The sequence below is a fragment of the Peromyscus californicus genome, unplaced genomic scaffold (genome assembly GCF_007827085.1).
Source record: "Peromyscus californicus insignis strain IS unplaced genomic scaffold, ASM782708v3 Scaffold_9__1_contigs__length_137607984, whole genome shotgun sequence".
NCBI lineage: Eukaryota > Metazoa > Chordata > Mammalia > Rodentia > Cricetidae > Peromyscus > Peromyscus californicus.
The window spans coordinates 129,137,202-129,150,780 of NW_026294617.1; positions in this window are offsets into that span (position 1 = coordinate 129,137,202).

A 13,579-nucleotide genomic window follows, 5' to 3' on the forward strand; every position below is an offset into this window, starting at 1 on the left:
TCCCTAATAGTCCACATTTGTTCTATATCTTTTGGGGTACTCTGGATCCTACAGGAACAGGATGGCTAGCATTGCAGTAAGGGCCCATCTTGGGCTCCATCCCATGGATAGTGCTTTCTCTGGCTGATTTTAATCCTTACAGTTGCACCATAATAAGCCTGAAAACATTCCAGACACAATGGCAAAAACCTGCGATTCCAGCTCTCAGGAATCTAAGGCAGGAAGAGAAGAATGCAAGTTCAAGATCTTCCCAGAATATATAGTAGAGCCTGTTTCAAATAATTAATAATAATAACAATGAGAATAAACATAATGTTAGGTACACTGTGTTCCTCAACTGTAGTTTTCCTAATGCATTATTAAACTTATGGGTATTTTTATCTGTTTATCATATACATAAATGATATATTATTATATGATATATTTCTTGAGAACACTAACATTGTAACTCTATGTATATGATAAATAGATTTTATATATATAACATATGATCATATAAATGCATTCGAATATAATACTCATTTTAAAGACTTCTATAACACAATGCAGTATCTGGTAAAGCTAAATTTATAAGGTGGATTAGAAGCTTGAATCTGTAGAAGAATCCAGCAAACTTGAAACTCAAAAACTGTTGGTGATTCAGTCTTCAGGCAGATGTTTCTTTTCCTCAAGGAGAGAACTCAGTCTTAAACAGACTGGTAGTGTTTTAGCCACATTAGATAGGGCAATCTCTCTTCAAAGTCACTTTATTGTAGAGATTAACCTCCTCTACAAAATGCCCTCATGGTAACATCCAGACTTGCATTTGATTAAATGTCTGAGTACTCTAGCCTAGACAAGATGATACATAAAACTAATAGTCACAAGGCTGAAGAGATGGCTCAGTGGTTAAGAGTACCAGAGGACACAAGTTTGGACCTCTACCCAATTCTGTTGGTTCGCAATCGCCCATAACTCTATCTTCAGAGGGATCAGATGCTGAGCCTCCACAAGCACCAGCAGTCATTTGCACATAACCATACACAGATGCACACATACACATAACTAATACTTTTAATTTTAAAAATCCTGATAATCATAGTAGACATCTGAGCTGAGAAAGGGAGGTCTGGAACTTGTGGCTAGTAAGAAAGGTCTTGTGAGGATCATGTTCACTTACTGCATAATTGGTTAAAGTATAGATAGACCCACATACATATATTGAGCTAATCCTTGACAAAGGTTCAAAGATAACTCAAGAGAGAGAAGACAACAGTTTCAACAAATGTTACTGAACAATTGGATGTAAAAGACAACAACAGAAAGAAACTAGAAGCACGTGCTATCTCATACATAAAAAAGTAACTCACAATAGATTATAGGGCCAAATATTAAAGTTAAACAACAATATTTCAGGAATGAAATTCATCAATTTTCACCCCATGCTGGTGGAAATACTAAGCCTCTACTCTGAGAAATCCTGGCAGCTTTTTACAAAGCTAAATACAGTCTTACCGTATGATCCAGCCATTCTGTTCCTAAGTATTTATCCAACTGATTTGAAAATTAATGTCTACACAGACCTGCTCATGAATGTTTATAAAGGCTTTATTCATAATCACAAAAATGTCCCTCAATAGGTGGATGGGTGAACAACTGCAGTACAGCCACATGATGGATATTTGATGTCTGCAATTAATGTGTTATGGAGCCAGAAAAGACATGGGTGACCCTTCAGAGCATATTGCTAAGTGGATGAATCTGCTCTAGAGAAAAATACATACTGTCAAGCTCCTTCATATTGCATTCTGCAAAATGCAAGCCTTCAAAGACCAAAAACAGTTCAGCAGTTCCCAGAGGACAGCAGTGGGGAGATGGGTCTAGGACTAGGTGAAACATGAGGGATTGTTAATTCACTGACCATTCTGTATTATACTGTAATAATGGCTACAAGACTATATGTTAAAACCCATAAAAAAATGATTATGCAGAGCAAACAGTAACGAATTCAAAATTAAAGATTATTTAGGAAATTGAAGGATCTTAGAATACAGCCCCACATTTGACTACATTGACTAGACTGTGACTATTACAAAGTATCAGACACAGCAATCTTGAGAATTAAAACCACTAAAGAAATGTTACATAAATCTTAACTTTAAGCAAATTTTGCACTGAACTCCTGGATGAATGCTCACATCAGCAGAACACAGATAAAACAAATTAACTGTACCAGTGTTTCTCAGTTTCTGACACTCACAGGTTTCTCTGAATTCCCTTTCAATTATGTAAGTCAGTTTTACTAACTGTTCTTCACTGACTCACTAATTCTCACCATTGAGTTCAACATAATTTCTACCTATAACTTGAAATCTTTATGCCCATCATTGGCTCCTATATAGCTGTTGGTCTATTCTATTGTGATACTTGATAGAATTCCCAATATTCAAGCTATGCTGAAACATGCCTCTCTTAATCACTACATGTAAAATCTGGAAACCAGACCAGTTTTAATGTCCCCTTTCCCATAGCCAACTCCTTGATTTAACTGAAAAGTTCTGATAAATTCTTCTGAATCCCCCAAAGCTAACTGAGTAGTTTCATAATGACACTATTCTGTCTTCACACCACTTTACAGTATGCCAAACATTCTGTTTACTCATCAAATCCTCCCATAAATATAGTGAAATAATGGTTATCTTACATGAGACTGAGTTCATACCATGCTAGCTGCTAATCATATGCTATTAACTGGATATTTGAAGCCCTAAACCAACATAGTGCTACATCAGGTAGAAAACATTCTATTAATCTGTTTGAGAACTGTGAATAATGGGGGAAAGCAAAATTCATTTTTAAAAGTCATGTGAAAGTATCTTTATGTCTCTAACTAGTTTTGACAACAAAATTTCTTGCAAGTAGTTCTTAAAAGTTCCTCAGCATAACCTTTTTTTTCTGGCTGTTCTTCCTTAACAATTGAGGTGCTTGTCCTGGAATTAATGTGGAAATTATTTGTTTGTAGAATAAAAAATATATTATTAATCCTTAAATACAGTTGGCTACAAAATTGTCTCATGCTTCTAACATTTCTACATTTATCCAATGGCCTATGTTTTAATGGACACTGATCACTGCAAGATGTGATGGTTCCATTTATTACTTCTTTACTGTTGGCCATGTTTACAGCACCTGATACCTAACTTCCCTGACAACAACAACAAAATGAGTAATCACTTTATTAGTTATTATTTAGTCATAAACTTAGACTCTATCTCATGGTAGTTTTGTTGTCAACAACAAGGAAGAAAGAACCTCTGGTGAGGAATGGATGGATCAGATGGATCTGTGGACATGTCTACAGACACTTTCTTGATTGCTGATTAATTGAGACAGCCCCAGCCCACTCTGGAAGGTCCCATTCCTGGGCATGTGGTGCTAGGTTCTGTGAGAAGCGCAAATCAGAGGGAGTCAACCAATAATCGGCATCCTTTGAACTCTCTACTTCAGTTCCTGCCTCTAGGTCCTTGCTTGAATTCCTGCCCTGACCTCCTCCAGTAATGGTCTGTGATGTGGATATGTAGGTAAAACAAACCATTTCATCTCCTAGGTAGCTTTGGTCTGCACTTTACCACTGCAGCAGAAAGCAAGCTAGGACCCCCACTACTTTGCTGCTGCACTAAAATCCTTCTCTATTACTTTTCATGTGTCATGATCAACCTAATTTCTTCTTGTTCTTCAATATTTGAACTCATTTCTGAGCTCTTTGCATCTAGATTTTGTTTTGCATTGATTCATATTGTTTTACCCATGTTAGAACTTCCCAATTCATTATTTTGAAATACCATTAACAGTGTTATAGAGGACAGTGGAGAAAAGGTAATACATTATTTTAAAATATTATTTTCAGGATATCTGTTTCTCACTTGGAGTAATTGTATTTTAGATGACAGAGAAAGCATTCTTTGCCATGTGTAAAAATACATGCTGAGAACTTGGAGCACAGAGCATGCTGTGGCTTTCTCTTGATCCATAGGAAAATGACTCAAACTTAGTAGCATATAGCCGCTTCTACTTCAATATAGCCACCATTGGGATCCAGAAGTTCTAGTAGAGCCTGGTAATGAAACTTGTCTTCTTTTTATGCCCAGAATCTCATATATCAGCCACACAGCTGATCAGGGTGCAAAGACTGAGGCTAGAGAGTATACTTCTAGAATAGCTTATGTCTTCCCATGGCTGGTACCTGGGCTGGGATTGTTCAGCCCTGGGTTGCCCAGGACAATAAACAGAGTGTCTCTATGTACACAAAGAATGTAGCATGAGCTTCTTACTTTGTGGCTCCTAGGTATACAATGGATATCTAGGTATCAGTACATAATTTTGCTACTTGGTAATTGGACATGGGAAACTCTGCCTACAAATAATGATAAACTAATTCAGGGGAGAAAAAATTAAATGGATATACCTCAGAAAGCAGTATCAAGCAAGGAAGAAAAATAGCTAGTGACATGATTATAGCCTCAGCTTCTAAAGCTCGTGAAACAAGATCTGTTCTTACTTGCAAGATGTCCAAGCCAAGTGGTCCACCTTGAGGAGTGGTGATCAGGCTTGAGTTTCCATCAGTGTGGTGAAGTCCTCTGACATGGTAAAGTCCACCTAACTTTGTCACATTAGCACAGTAAGACTTGAAAGAAAATGTGTATTGAGGGATAGCATGCAATCAAGGAAGTCCGGAAGGCAAGAAATATGATGGGCTCCCTGGAATGACAAAAATTCTTATGCAGATAACCTGGAACAAGTCCCTAAGGCGACCAGAATGTAATTTAGCAGGGTATATTAGGTGTTACCATTCTCTCACATGGTAAGGAGTCTTGTCAAGGAAGGCAAAATAAGGTCAAATGGTGCGTTCTAGCACCAAGATCAATTTATTTGTGGCTCAAGTAAGGAAATCACATTTGACCTTATTTTGCCTTCACCACTAAGTCTTTGAAATCTCTCGTCCACTAGTAACCCACTTACTAGATGGTATAGCTAGAACACTAAACAACACACACACACACACACACACACACACACACACACACACACACACACACACACTTTTTATTTCTTATGCATGTATTCCTGTGGGTATCTGGCTTTCTTTAAGATACTCTGAAGAATGACTTCTGTAAAAAAAAAACTATTTTCTATTTAGCCTGAGCTTCTTCAAATGTCTAATGAGGACATAATAAAAGCCATTGCTATCGGAGATAAAACAGTCATGCAGAAATCAGTTCTTAGCTTCCTGGTAAGGAGGTGGGAGTGCCTAGCATCGGTAAAAGCTCTAATACAATGAGAGTGAGCTTGGGATCAAATCATAGATAGTCTCGTTGTCACAGTTTTGTTTGAACTTTATTTCCTCCTCATTATGCTTCTTCCTTCCTAATTATTTTCTTCAGCTAAATTCTCTACTTCAAGAAACTTCCTAGGGGCTAAGGAAGTGGTTCAGTAGGACAGAGTGATTGCTACACAATCATGAGACTCCGAGTTCAATTCCCTAGTGCCACACACACACACACAAAAAAAAAAAACTGAGTGTGGCCATGTGTATAAGCCTGCAATTTCAGCACTGTGTGGACTGAGATAACGGGCCAATTAGGGCTTGCTGACTGCCAGTTCAGCCAGAGACCATATCTAGAAAGAATAAGGTCAAGGGTGATAGAGTAAGATACCATGCATCCTCCCCTGACCTCTGAGCAAATGTGTATATGTCTGTGTTCATACACTACACACACACATGCATGCACACATACCCCAAACCTAATGAGTCTATTTAGTGTAGCTCATGTGTGCCCGTGTTTAGAGGTGGCCAGCTGTAACTTATTGCTGGACAAAACCGATTCCTCCTCTTTCAGCATCCATTGATTTACTGAAGCTCTTCATCTACGATTGGGAGTGTGTGAGCTTTCCCCCATCCAGACTGGCATGTCAGTGGTGCAGTCATGATTCGGGTCTTAGTTAGTAAAACACATTGCTATTTCATGGGTATATCATCCCTCTCGTGTCTAGAAGACACTACCTCAGAGAAGGCAACCTGTTCCTCAAGTCCTTACATTCTGTTCAACCCTTCTTCTGTGATGTTCTGAGTCTTAGGTTACAGGGGTTGCACTGCAGATGGATCACCTGGGGCTGGGCACCCCATAATCACTTGTTCTATATATTTTGATCAGTTATGGCTCTCTGGAATAGCCTCTGGGGGGGGAAGCTTTTTATGAGGAAATGGGAGCTACACGCTACACTTATCTGTAGGCATAAGAATAAGCATTTGGAAAGTAGTTAGAAACTATATTGATGTAGAAATAACAGAAGTAGATTCTGTTTTATGGGCTATGACCATTCCAACCACAGGTAGTTGGTGAGGTTGGCAGTACTGGGTATGAATTCCCTCCTATTGAGCAGACCTTGAGTCCAGTCAGACAGCCGTTGGTTACCACTCAAAATGCAAGTGCTACCATTGCACCTTTGGGTATATCTTGCCATGCTGGTCATTGTTGTGGTTCAGAGGCTTTACAGCTAAGTAGAGCTATTCATTGCCTTTCTTTCCAGGCAGATTGCACAAAATGTATCAGCTAAATTATCAACCTCCCTGTCTCTAATCAGATCATCAGGTTAACTCTGATAAATGCATCTATTTGACCCTAAGGAAAACTGCATTCAGCATATCAGTGGTCAGAGAAGGACTTTCTCAAACACCAATTATTTTTCCAAAATAATTAAGTCACAATGGGCAAGAACATCACCCACAGCACTTATATGGGCTCTCCACACAGGTAACCACGGCAGTGGCTTGGTCTGAAGAGTAGCTTGGGGGCCTGTGTTATTCTGTTTTCAGTTCTAGAGTTTCAGGTCTGTGCAGCTTGCAGCAGACTGACTTCCTTCTGAACTCCCCTGACTCAGCTCAGCTGAAAAAAACCAGCTCATTTCAACAGGTGCAGTGCTCAGCCCTGTTACCAGGCAGCACCTGAGGAGAGAGGAAAACGTGGCAGCAGTTCAACAATGCTAGTGTGGGTAGAAGTCCTTGGGAGTCTGGTCAAAAGGGCGGCCCCTGAACCTGATCTGTAGAGATGCCGAATCCACAGACCTGGCATGGGCTGGGCGTGTGTGCGTTAGCACACACACACACACACACACACACACACACACACACACACTTTCATGGAGACTACAGTAAAGGCAGTCTATGAACAAGGCTGTGGGATGCTCTGAGTCGTGAACATGAGCTAAGTGCTCCAGCCAGCATGCCCCCGTAGCAAGCAGTGTGTCTCCACTATGCCAAGCAGCACGTCGTATTAATGTGATTTGTTTATATTTTGTTTGACTAGACTATGAGCTTCTTGAGGGCATGTCTTGGTCAATTAATTTTATGTTCCCAATGCCTGGAACAGTGACTTTAATGAAAGATAATCTAAGGCTGAGGCCACAAGTGCCAAAGGAATGTTTCCCACTGACTAAAAGAGATAAAAGAGTGTGATAATGTAATTAGAATCCACTGTTTGCCTGGTAGTCCCTTGTTAAAATTTATTATCCTAGACCATACCTGAAATTGTCTTCTGACCATTGAGGAAATAACTGTTCTTTTCCAAAATAGCCAAATGGTACAAATAAAACTATTAAAAATTATCTAAGTAGACAAAACAAAATTTGAGGACAAAAACTGAGCACATTTGATCTACTCTTGTTCCCCAGAAATAATTATGGATTGGTTCACAAATAGAGACAGGTCCAGATACTTAGTCACTCTCACATGTTTTTAAACATGACCATCAACAATGGAGACTTGGGACTTCTTAAATCATCATTGATTCATTTATTCATCCTCCATACTCAAGTCACCTCCCTGCTCATTTACAATGCCAAGGCTCTTGATGACCCGTTTTTCTTCTCTCCTTCCCTTCTATCTCCTCACTCAGCTTTTCACTCTAACATCCTCTTCCCTTCCCTGATCATAGTAGAAAATCATTCTGCAGCTGAGCACAGCATCAGGGCCTTTGCCTTGCTGCATGACCTCAGCCTGCATTCATCCATAGGGGGCTCTTTCCTTCATTTTCTGATAGTCTCTTCATTACTCTAAATCCTGGTGATCTCATATAATTTATCATCATGAACCATACTAAAACATTTCTTATGATGTCATAATTACTGTCCTCTCTCTTCCCTTCAAATCCTCTGACAAGTATCTGTAACAATGCTTGGTCTGCAGTAAGTACCCAATAATTTAATCATTGAGTCAATCAAAGCTGTGTATGTCACTCCATACCAGGTTGTTAGACAAGTAGATCAAGGCTATGTTTCTATGGGCCTTGCAGAGCACAGGCAGCAACCAATAAACACACACTATAATTCCAAGTATTTAGAAATACCAGAGTATGGGAAGAAGATAGAGATTGGTGAAGACTTTAGTTTAGGTAAGCTGGTTTGGTATTGAAGAAAAGAGTAGTTAAAAAGAGTTGATAAAAATAGAAAGTAAGATACAAAATCTCAGACCCTACAGCCATGTTCAAGCTATGACTTGAATCTGTCTATGAAATTGATTAATTATGTGATTTTTGGGGGGTGAAATACCTTTCCTTGAATTAGTTATGATGTTGGATTTAAAACACTGTCTTTTTTTGAGTTTTGTGGATGAATATGAAAGGAGTTAGTTTGTCAGTAGAGTCTACCGCACAATGTCTGAATGTGATGGATAATACTTGGCTGCTAGTGTTTTCATCTGGGGGTGGGACGATGGGCCAGGAGCCTGTTGTAGGAGTGTTCCTGGAAGGTACAACGAAGAACCGACCGAGCACTGTGACTGCCTGGAGGAGCATTTGGAAGAGTGGAAGGAAGTGAGTTTTGAGAAACATTGCTAGGCTGCCCATGTGATGAGTGTGCACTCATGAGGTGGCGGGAAGCACTGACAAAGTCCAAACGACCTGATCAGTAGTGAGTGGAGGCAGTCCTTTCACTGTAGGAGATGGCAAATACATGCTAACAGAGACATAAAAGAGACAGATCCTAAGTGCGTGTTGACGGCACTCACCTGGCTGGGATTTCCAGACAGACTGGTTTCTGTACTTTCCCAGAATTCTCTCCCTTGTTTCTACACTGAGAAACACCACTACACTTCTAGTGAGTCTGCCTTTTCTCTTGTAGTGCAATGAGGTTGGGAGGTCAGACTTTTTGGGTTTGCTTTGTATTGTCTGAAACCATCAAGATCAACAAGAGTGCACCTGTAGTGGCTACGTCTATTGGGGTATTATTAACAGCTTATTTATTTTAGGGGCTGAGGAGATGGTATTCCATCAAGTGCCTTCCTTGAAAGCATAAAAACTGAGTTCCACCTCCAGCACCCATAGAAAAGCCAACCATAGAGGGGTAAGCAGCACTTACTTCACAGCAGATGTGTAGGTAGCTGGATACCACATCTCACAGAGCTGTGGTGGCCTATCTTTGCCATGGCCTGAGTCTGCCTCTATAGATTTCTTCTTGAAAACATTTATAGTTGACCTTGGCCCAACCTTTGGCAGTTCCCATTTCCCTTTGCATTCCTCTCCAGACAGTCTCACCAGCAATTAGTGTCAGTATCTGTCTCCTTAGGAAAACCACCCAAATCTACTGTTGTTCAATAACTATAAACCATCTCCAAAGTTAATGGCTTAAAGCAACAAAAGTGAATTGTTTGAATTTGGGGTCTGAAGTCAGAAGTAGGTTGACATAGCTGTATTCTTTTCTCAGACTGTAGAGGAGAACTTGGAGGATGTCTGCTTCCCTTGGCTCATGACCCTGTCCTCTACCTTCAAAGTCAGCGGGAAAGCTTCTTCAGGTTTCCCTCTGACTTTCAACATTCTGCCTTTTTTGATCTTTGCGTTTCTTTCTTCTTTCTTTCCCTTATAGAGACTCTTCAGTTGATTTCTGAAAATGTTCAAATAATCTAAGAAAATCTATCTCAAGGTTTTAACTTGATCACATCTACAAATTATTGTGTCATTTAAATAAATACACAGATCTTGTGATTACAGTGGAATACCTTTGAAAAGCATTATTCTGTCTAACAAACTAACCTTAATTTTTCTCCCAAGTAGTAAATTATATAAAGTTGTCCAAGATTCTGTGGCTTCAATTTCCAACCTTACTTAAAAGCATTTAAAATACAACGCCTCTGCACACACAGTGAAGAATCCTGCTCTTTCTATTTCAAGTAAATATGCATGGCCATTACCCCAGTCTTCAAGACAAGGATATGTGATACACAGAGAAGACGGTTTTCAAGAAAGTGAGCCTTTGGGGGAAATTATCTAGGTCCACATTCTGGGCTATGTATTTAAGTATCCACTAGTCAAGTTTTTTTAACAATAGCACATCTCAGATCCTCATCTTAACGTAGGAGTAATAATGATACCAGTTGCCTTTGGGAGGGACACAGTGAGTATTTAATAACTTGAAGCTATTGGCCTCATTGTCTATATGACACAACAGGTTAGGTTTGCCATAGAAACAAATAAGCACCGGAGTGTGTTGTAACAGATTTTGTCTGGTTGGAGGGTGAGTTTTTGTTGTTGTTGTTGGTTGTTTTTCTTTTTTCTTTCTATTTATTTATTATTTATTCTTTGTGTCTTTCACATCATGCCTCCCAATCCTGCCCATCTCCCTCCCCCAAAAAAATAAAACAAAATTTGAGAGAATAAATGGGGTGGGGAAGAAAGAAAAAAATGGAAGGAGAAAATCTCATCATGGAAGCTGCAGTGTGACACAGAGAGTCACTCATGCATTAAACTGCTTTATCCATAAATTTTTACATGCAGGCGGTTACCGCAAAGAATCACTGGTCTGGTTTGATGCCGGGCCCTCACTGGGACTCTTCCTGGACATCCTCTTGCTGCCTTGTGTTGGGGAGATCCTGCAGCCTGGAGTCTGCAAAACTGGCCCCCATGCCCCGTGCTCCAGCAGATCACAGATCACAGATAGGGTGGATGTTGGGGTGGGCCAACACATAACTCTGGTTCTGGGTCTGGTTATTTGCAGGGTTGATCACCCCACTAGCTCTCCCCTGTCTTCCCCACCAGGGTGAGCTCTTCAGTATTGCCCTGGCTAGTTCACCTCTTGCAGAGGTCAACAAGGGATAGGGCTAGTTCTCTGGCTTTCATGTCCTCAGGGTCATTCTCCCATATCTGTACCTTCAGGGACAGCTCTATTGTAATACCCAGGCAAGGGGCAAGGTCTACTCTCCAGAATGTTGTAGCTGGTAGAGGGCAGGGACAGATCTCCCACTCTTAGGACCTCAGGGCCACCTCTCCCACCTACCTCAGGCATTGATGTGGGGGGATTTGTTTGTTTGTTTGGTTGGTTGGTTGTTTTTATGTCATTTAAGTCTCTTGTGGGCCAGCAGGCCTCTACTCCCTATAGGCACTGAAGGACTAGGCTGAAAGTGAATTCACCTTCTCCAATATTAAAGAGAAAGAGGGGATATGGACTCTAAAAAGCCATGCACTAGAGGTTAAACATGCAGGCAAGAGTTAAGACACTTTACTTCTTCCTACAACTTCTTATTGCAAATTAATTGCATGACCCCATCCAATCACAAGAAGACAGTGTACCTTCAATGTTAAGAGAAGATTAAAAACTATTTTCCTAATAGCATTAGAAATACTCTATCATCCAACTGAGTCCTTATTAGATTACCTTTGTATCTCAGTCAAATCTTCATTTCAGCCACTGTTTCTATGTCTGTATCTTTAAATGATGCTTCCTTGGACTACTGCAATAATATTATTGATTTTATTATCTCTGCTTTTCTGTATTTCTAAGGCATCCTTCAGATTGATAATATGATTTTAATAGCATGAGTTCTTTCCCCAGCACCGACTGATAACAAAGCATTCTGACTTAACAGTTGCTGCCCTGCCCGGACTCAGGGCAAGCAGACACAGATTCAGACAGACATGTTCTTTTCAGGATAGGTAACGAGAACATTGCTTAAACTTTCCATGTCTCTGCACAGTTTTAAGGATTAAGAAAGAATATTTTTATAAGTTATATATTTCTTCTTATGAACTGTGATCCTATCACAGTTTAATAAATTTTAGTTCTGTTCTTCACAGATTAAAGAAAAGAAAACCTAAGAACTTCTTAGCATGACATTCAAACCTTCCATGCTTGAGATCACCTTCAATTTTGACCCCCTTCCTCCGGTCTCACTTCCTGAGCTTCATGTTGCTATTGTTCCATCGACCTCCCATGAACACAGCATAGAGTCCTGGTCTGCTTTTACAGACTGACCCCACAAGAAATTCTCCCACTAACCTAGAGAAAACTCCCTCAAGAGTTCAACCCTACCAGAATCATCCATGGCCACTCAGGGAACAATAGAATGAACCACTTTTTCCTTTGTGAATTTGTTGATTCCCTTTCTTCTCCTATGTGTAGACCTGAGTAGTCTTTGTATCCACAGCAAGGCTCACAACTACAGTAGTTTGAACTGGTAAACCAGATCTGGACCGAGCCCTTGGGGCTGTGTCTTTCTGGAGATTCCCGGATGCTGAAATATTTGATGAATAATAAAATCTTTCAAATGAAGTTGAAGAAAGCCTTGTTTAGTCCTCCCCTCTCCTCTGGGTTTTCTTAGGGTCTACATATCTTGTTTGAATTGCTTCACTTGGTTAGCGTGAAGCGTGGATAAGGACTTTACAAATGCCAAAGACAGAGAATTAACTCCTGCCTCCCAAAGTCACACTCCAGTTTATATGGCCCAGAATCAAGCTCTGAACAGCAGGACTATATTGTGGCTGTGTTTTGCTGTATGCTAAAATATGTGTTGGGGAAGGACCAGACTCCCAGCCTGTATAACTACAAACATTTCCTTCAAATTGCCAACAATATGATCCACCCCTCTAAATACACACACACACACACACACACACACACACACACACACACACACACCACAACACACAAAAAAACAAAGCTTTGAAGCAAGGTATTTTCCCAACTTGAAATGGAATAAAATATAACTACCCCAGCACTTCTTTTTTTTTAATTAGCCATTGAAATGTGCCAAGAAAATGAAAATGTATTCCTCAGTCCCAAGTGATACTGCTCTGTGAAGCCTCACCCGTTTCACAGTGTTCATTTAATCATTTGCTTTTCCAAGGGCAGGAGCCAGCAAGGTGTGGAGAAAGGTCTCCATCTCAGATGTCTGACAATCTCTGGTTACAATGATGCCTTTGTCACTTACTAAGGAACTCCTTAGCCATGCAATGTGACCTCTCTAAGCCTTAATTACCTCATTGGTAAAATGGAGATGGGGATGTATATTTCATGAGGTGGTTCTGAAGGTTAGGGAGATGGTGGATGTTGGGTGCTTAGCCGGCATGAGGCATTAAGAATAAGGAGGTTTACCCCCAAACAATGACTGAGGGATCTGGTTGCAGAGATCCACAGCTAGGCCCCAGGTGGAGCTCCAGGAATCCAATTAGCGAGAAAGAGGAGGGTTTATATGAGCGAGAATTGTTGAGACCAAGGTTGGATAAAGCACAGGGACAAATAGCCAAACGAATGGAAACACATGAACTATGAACCAATG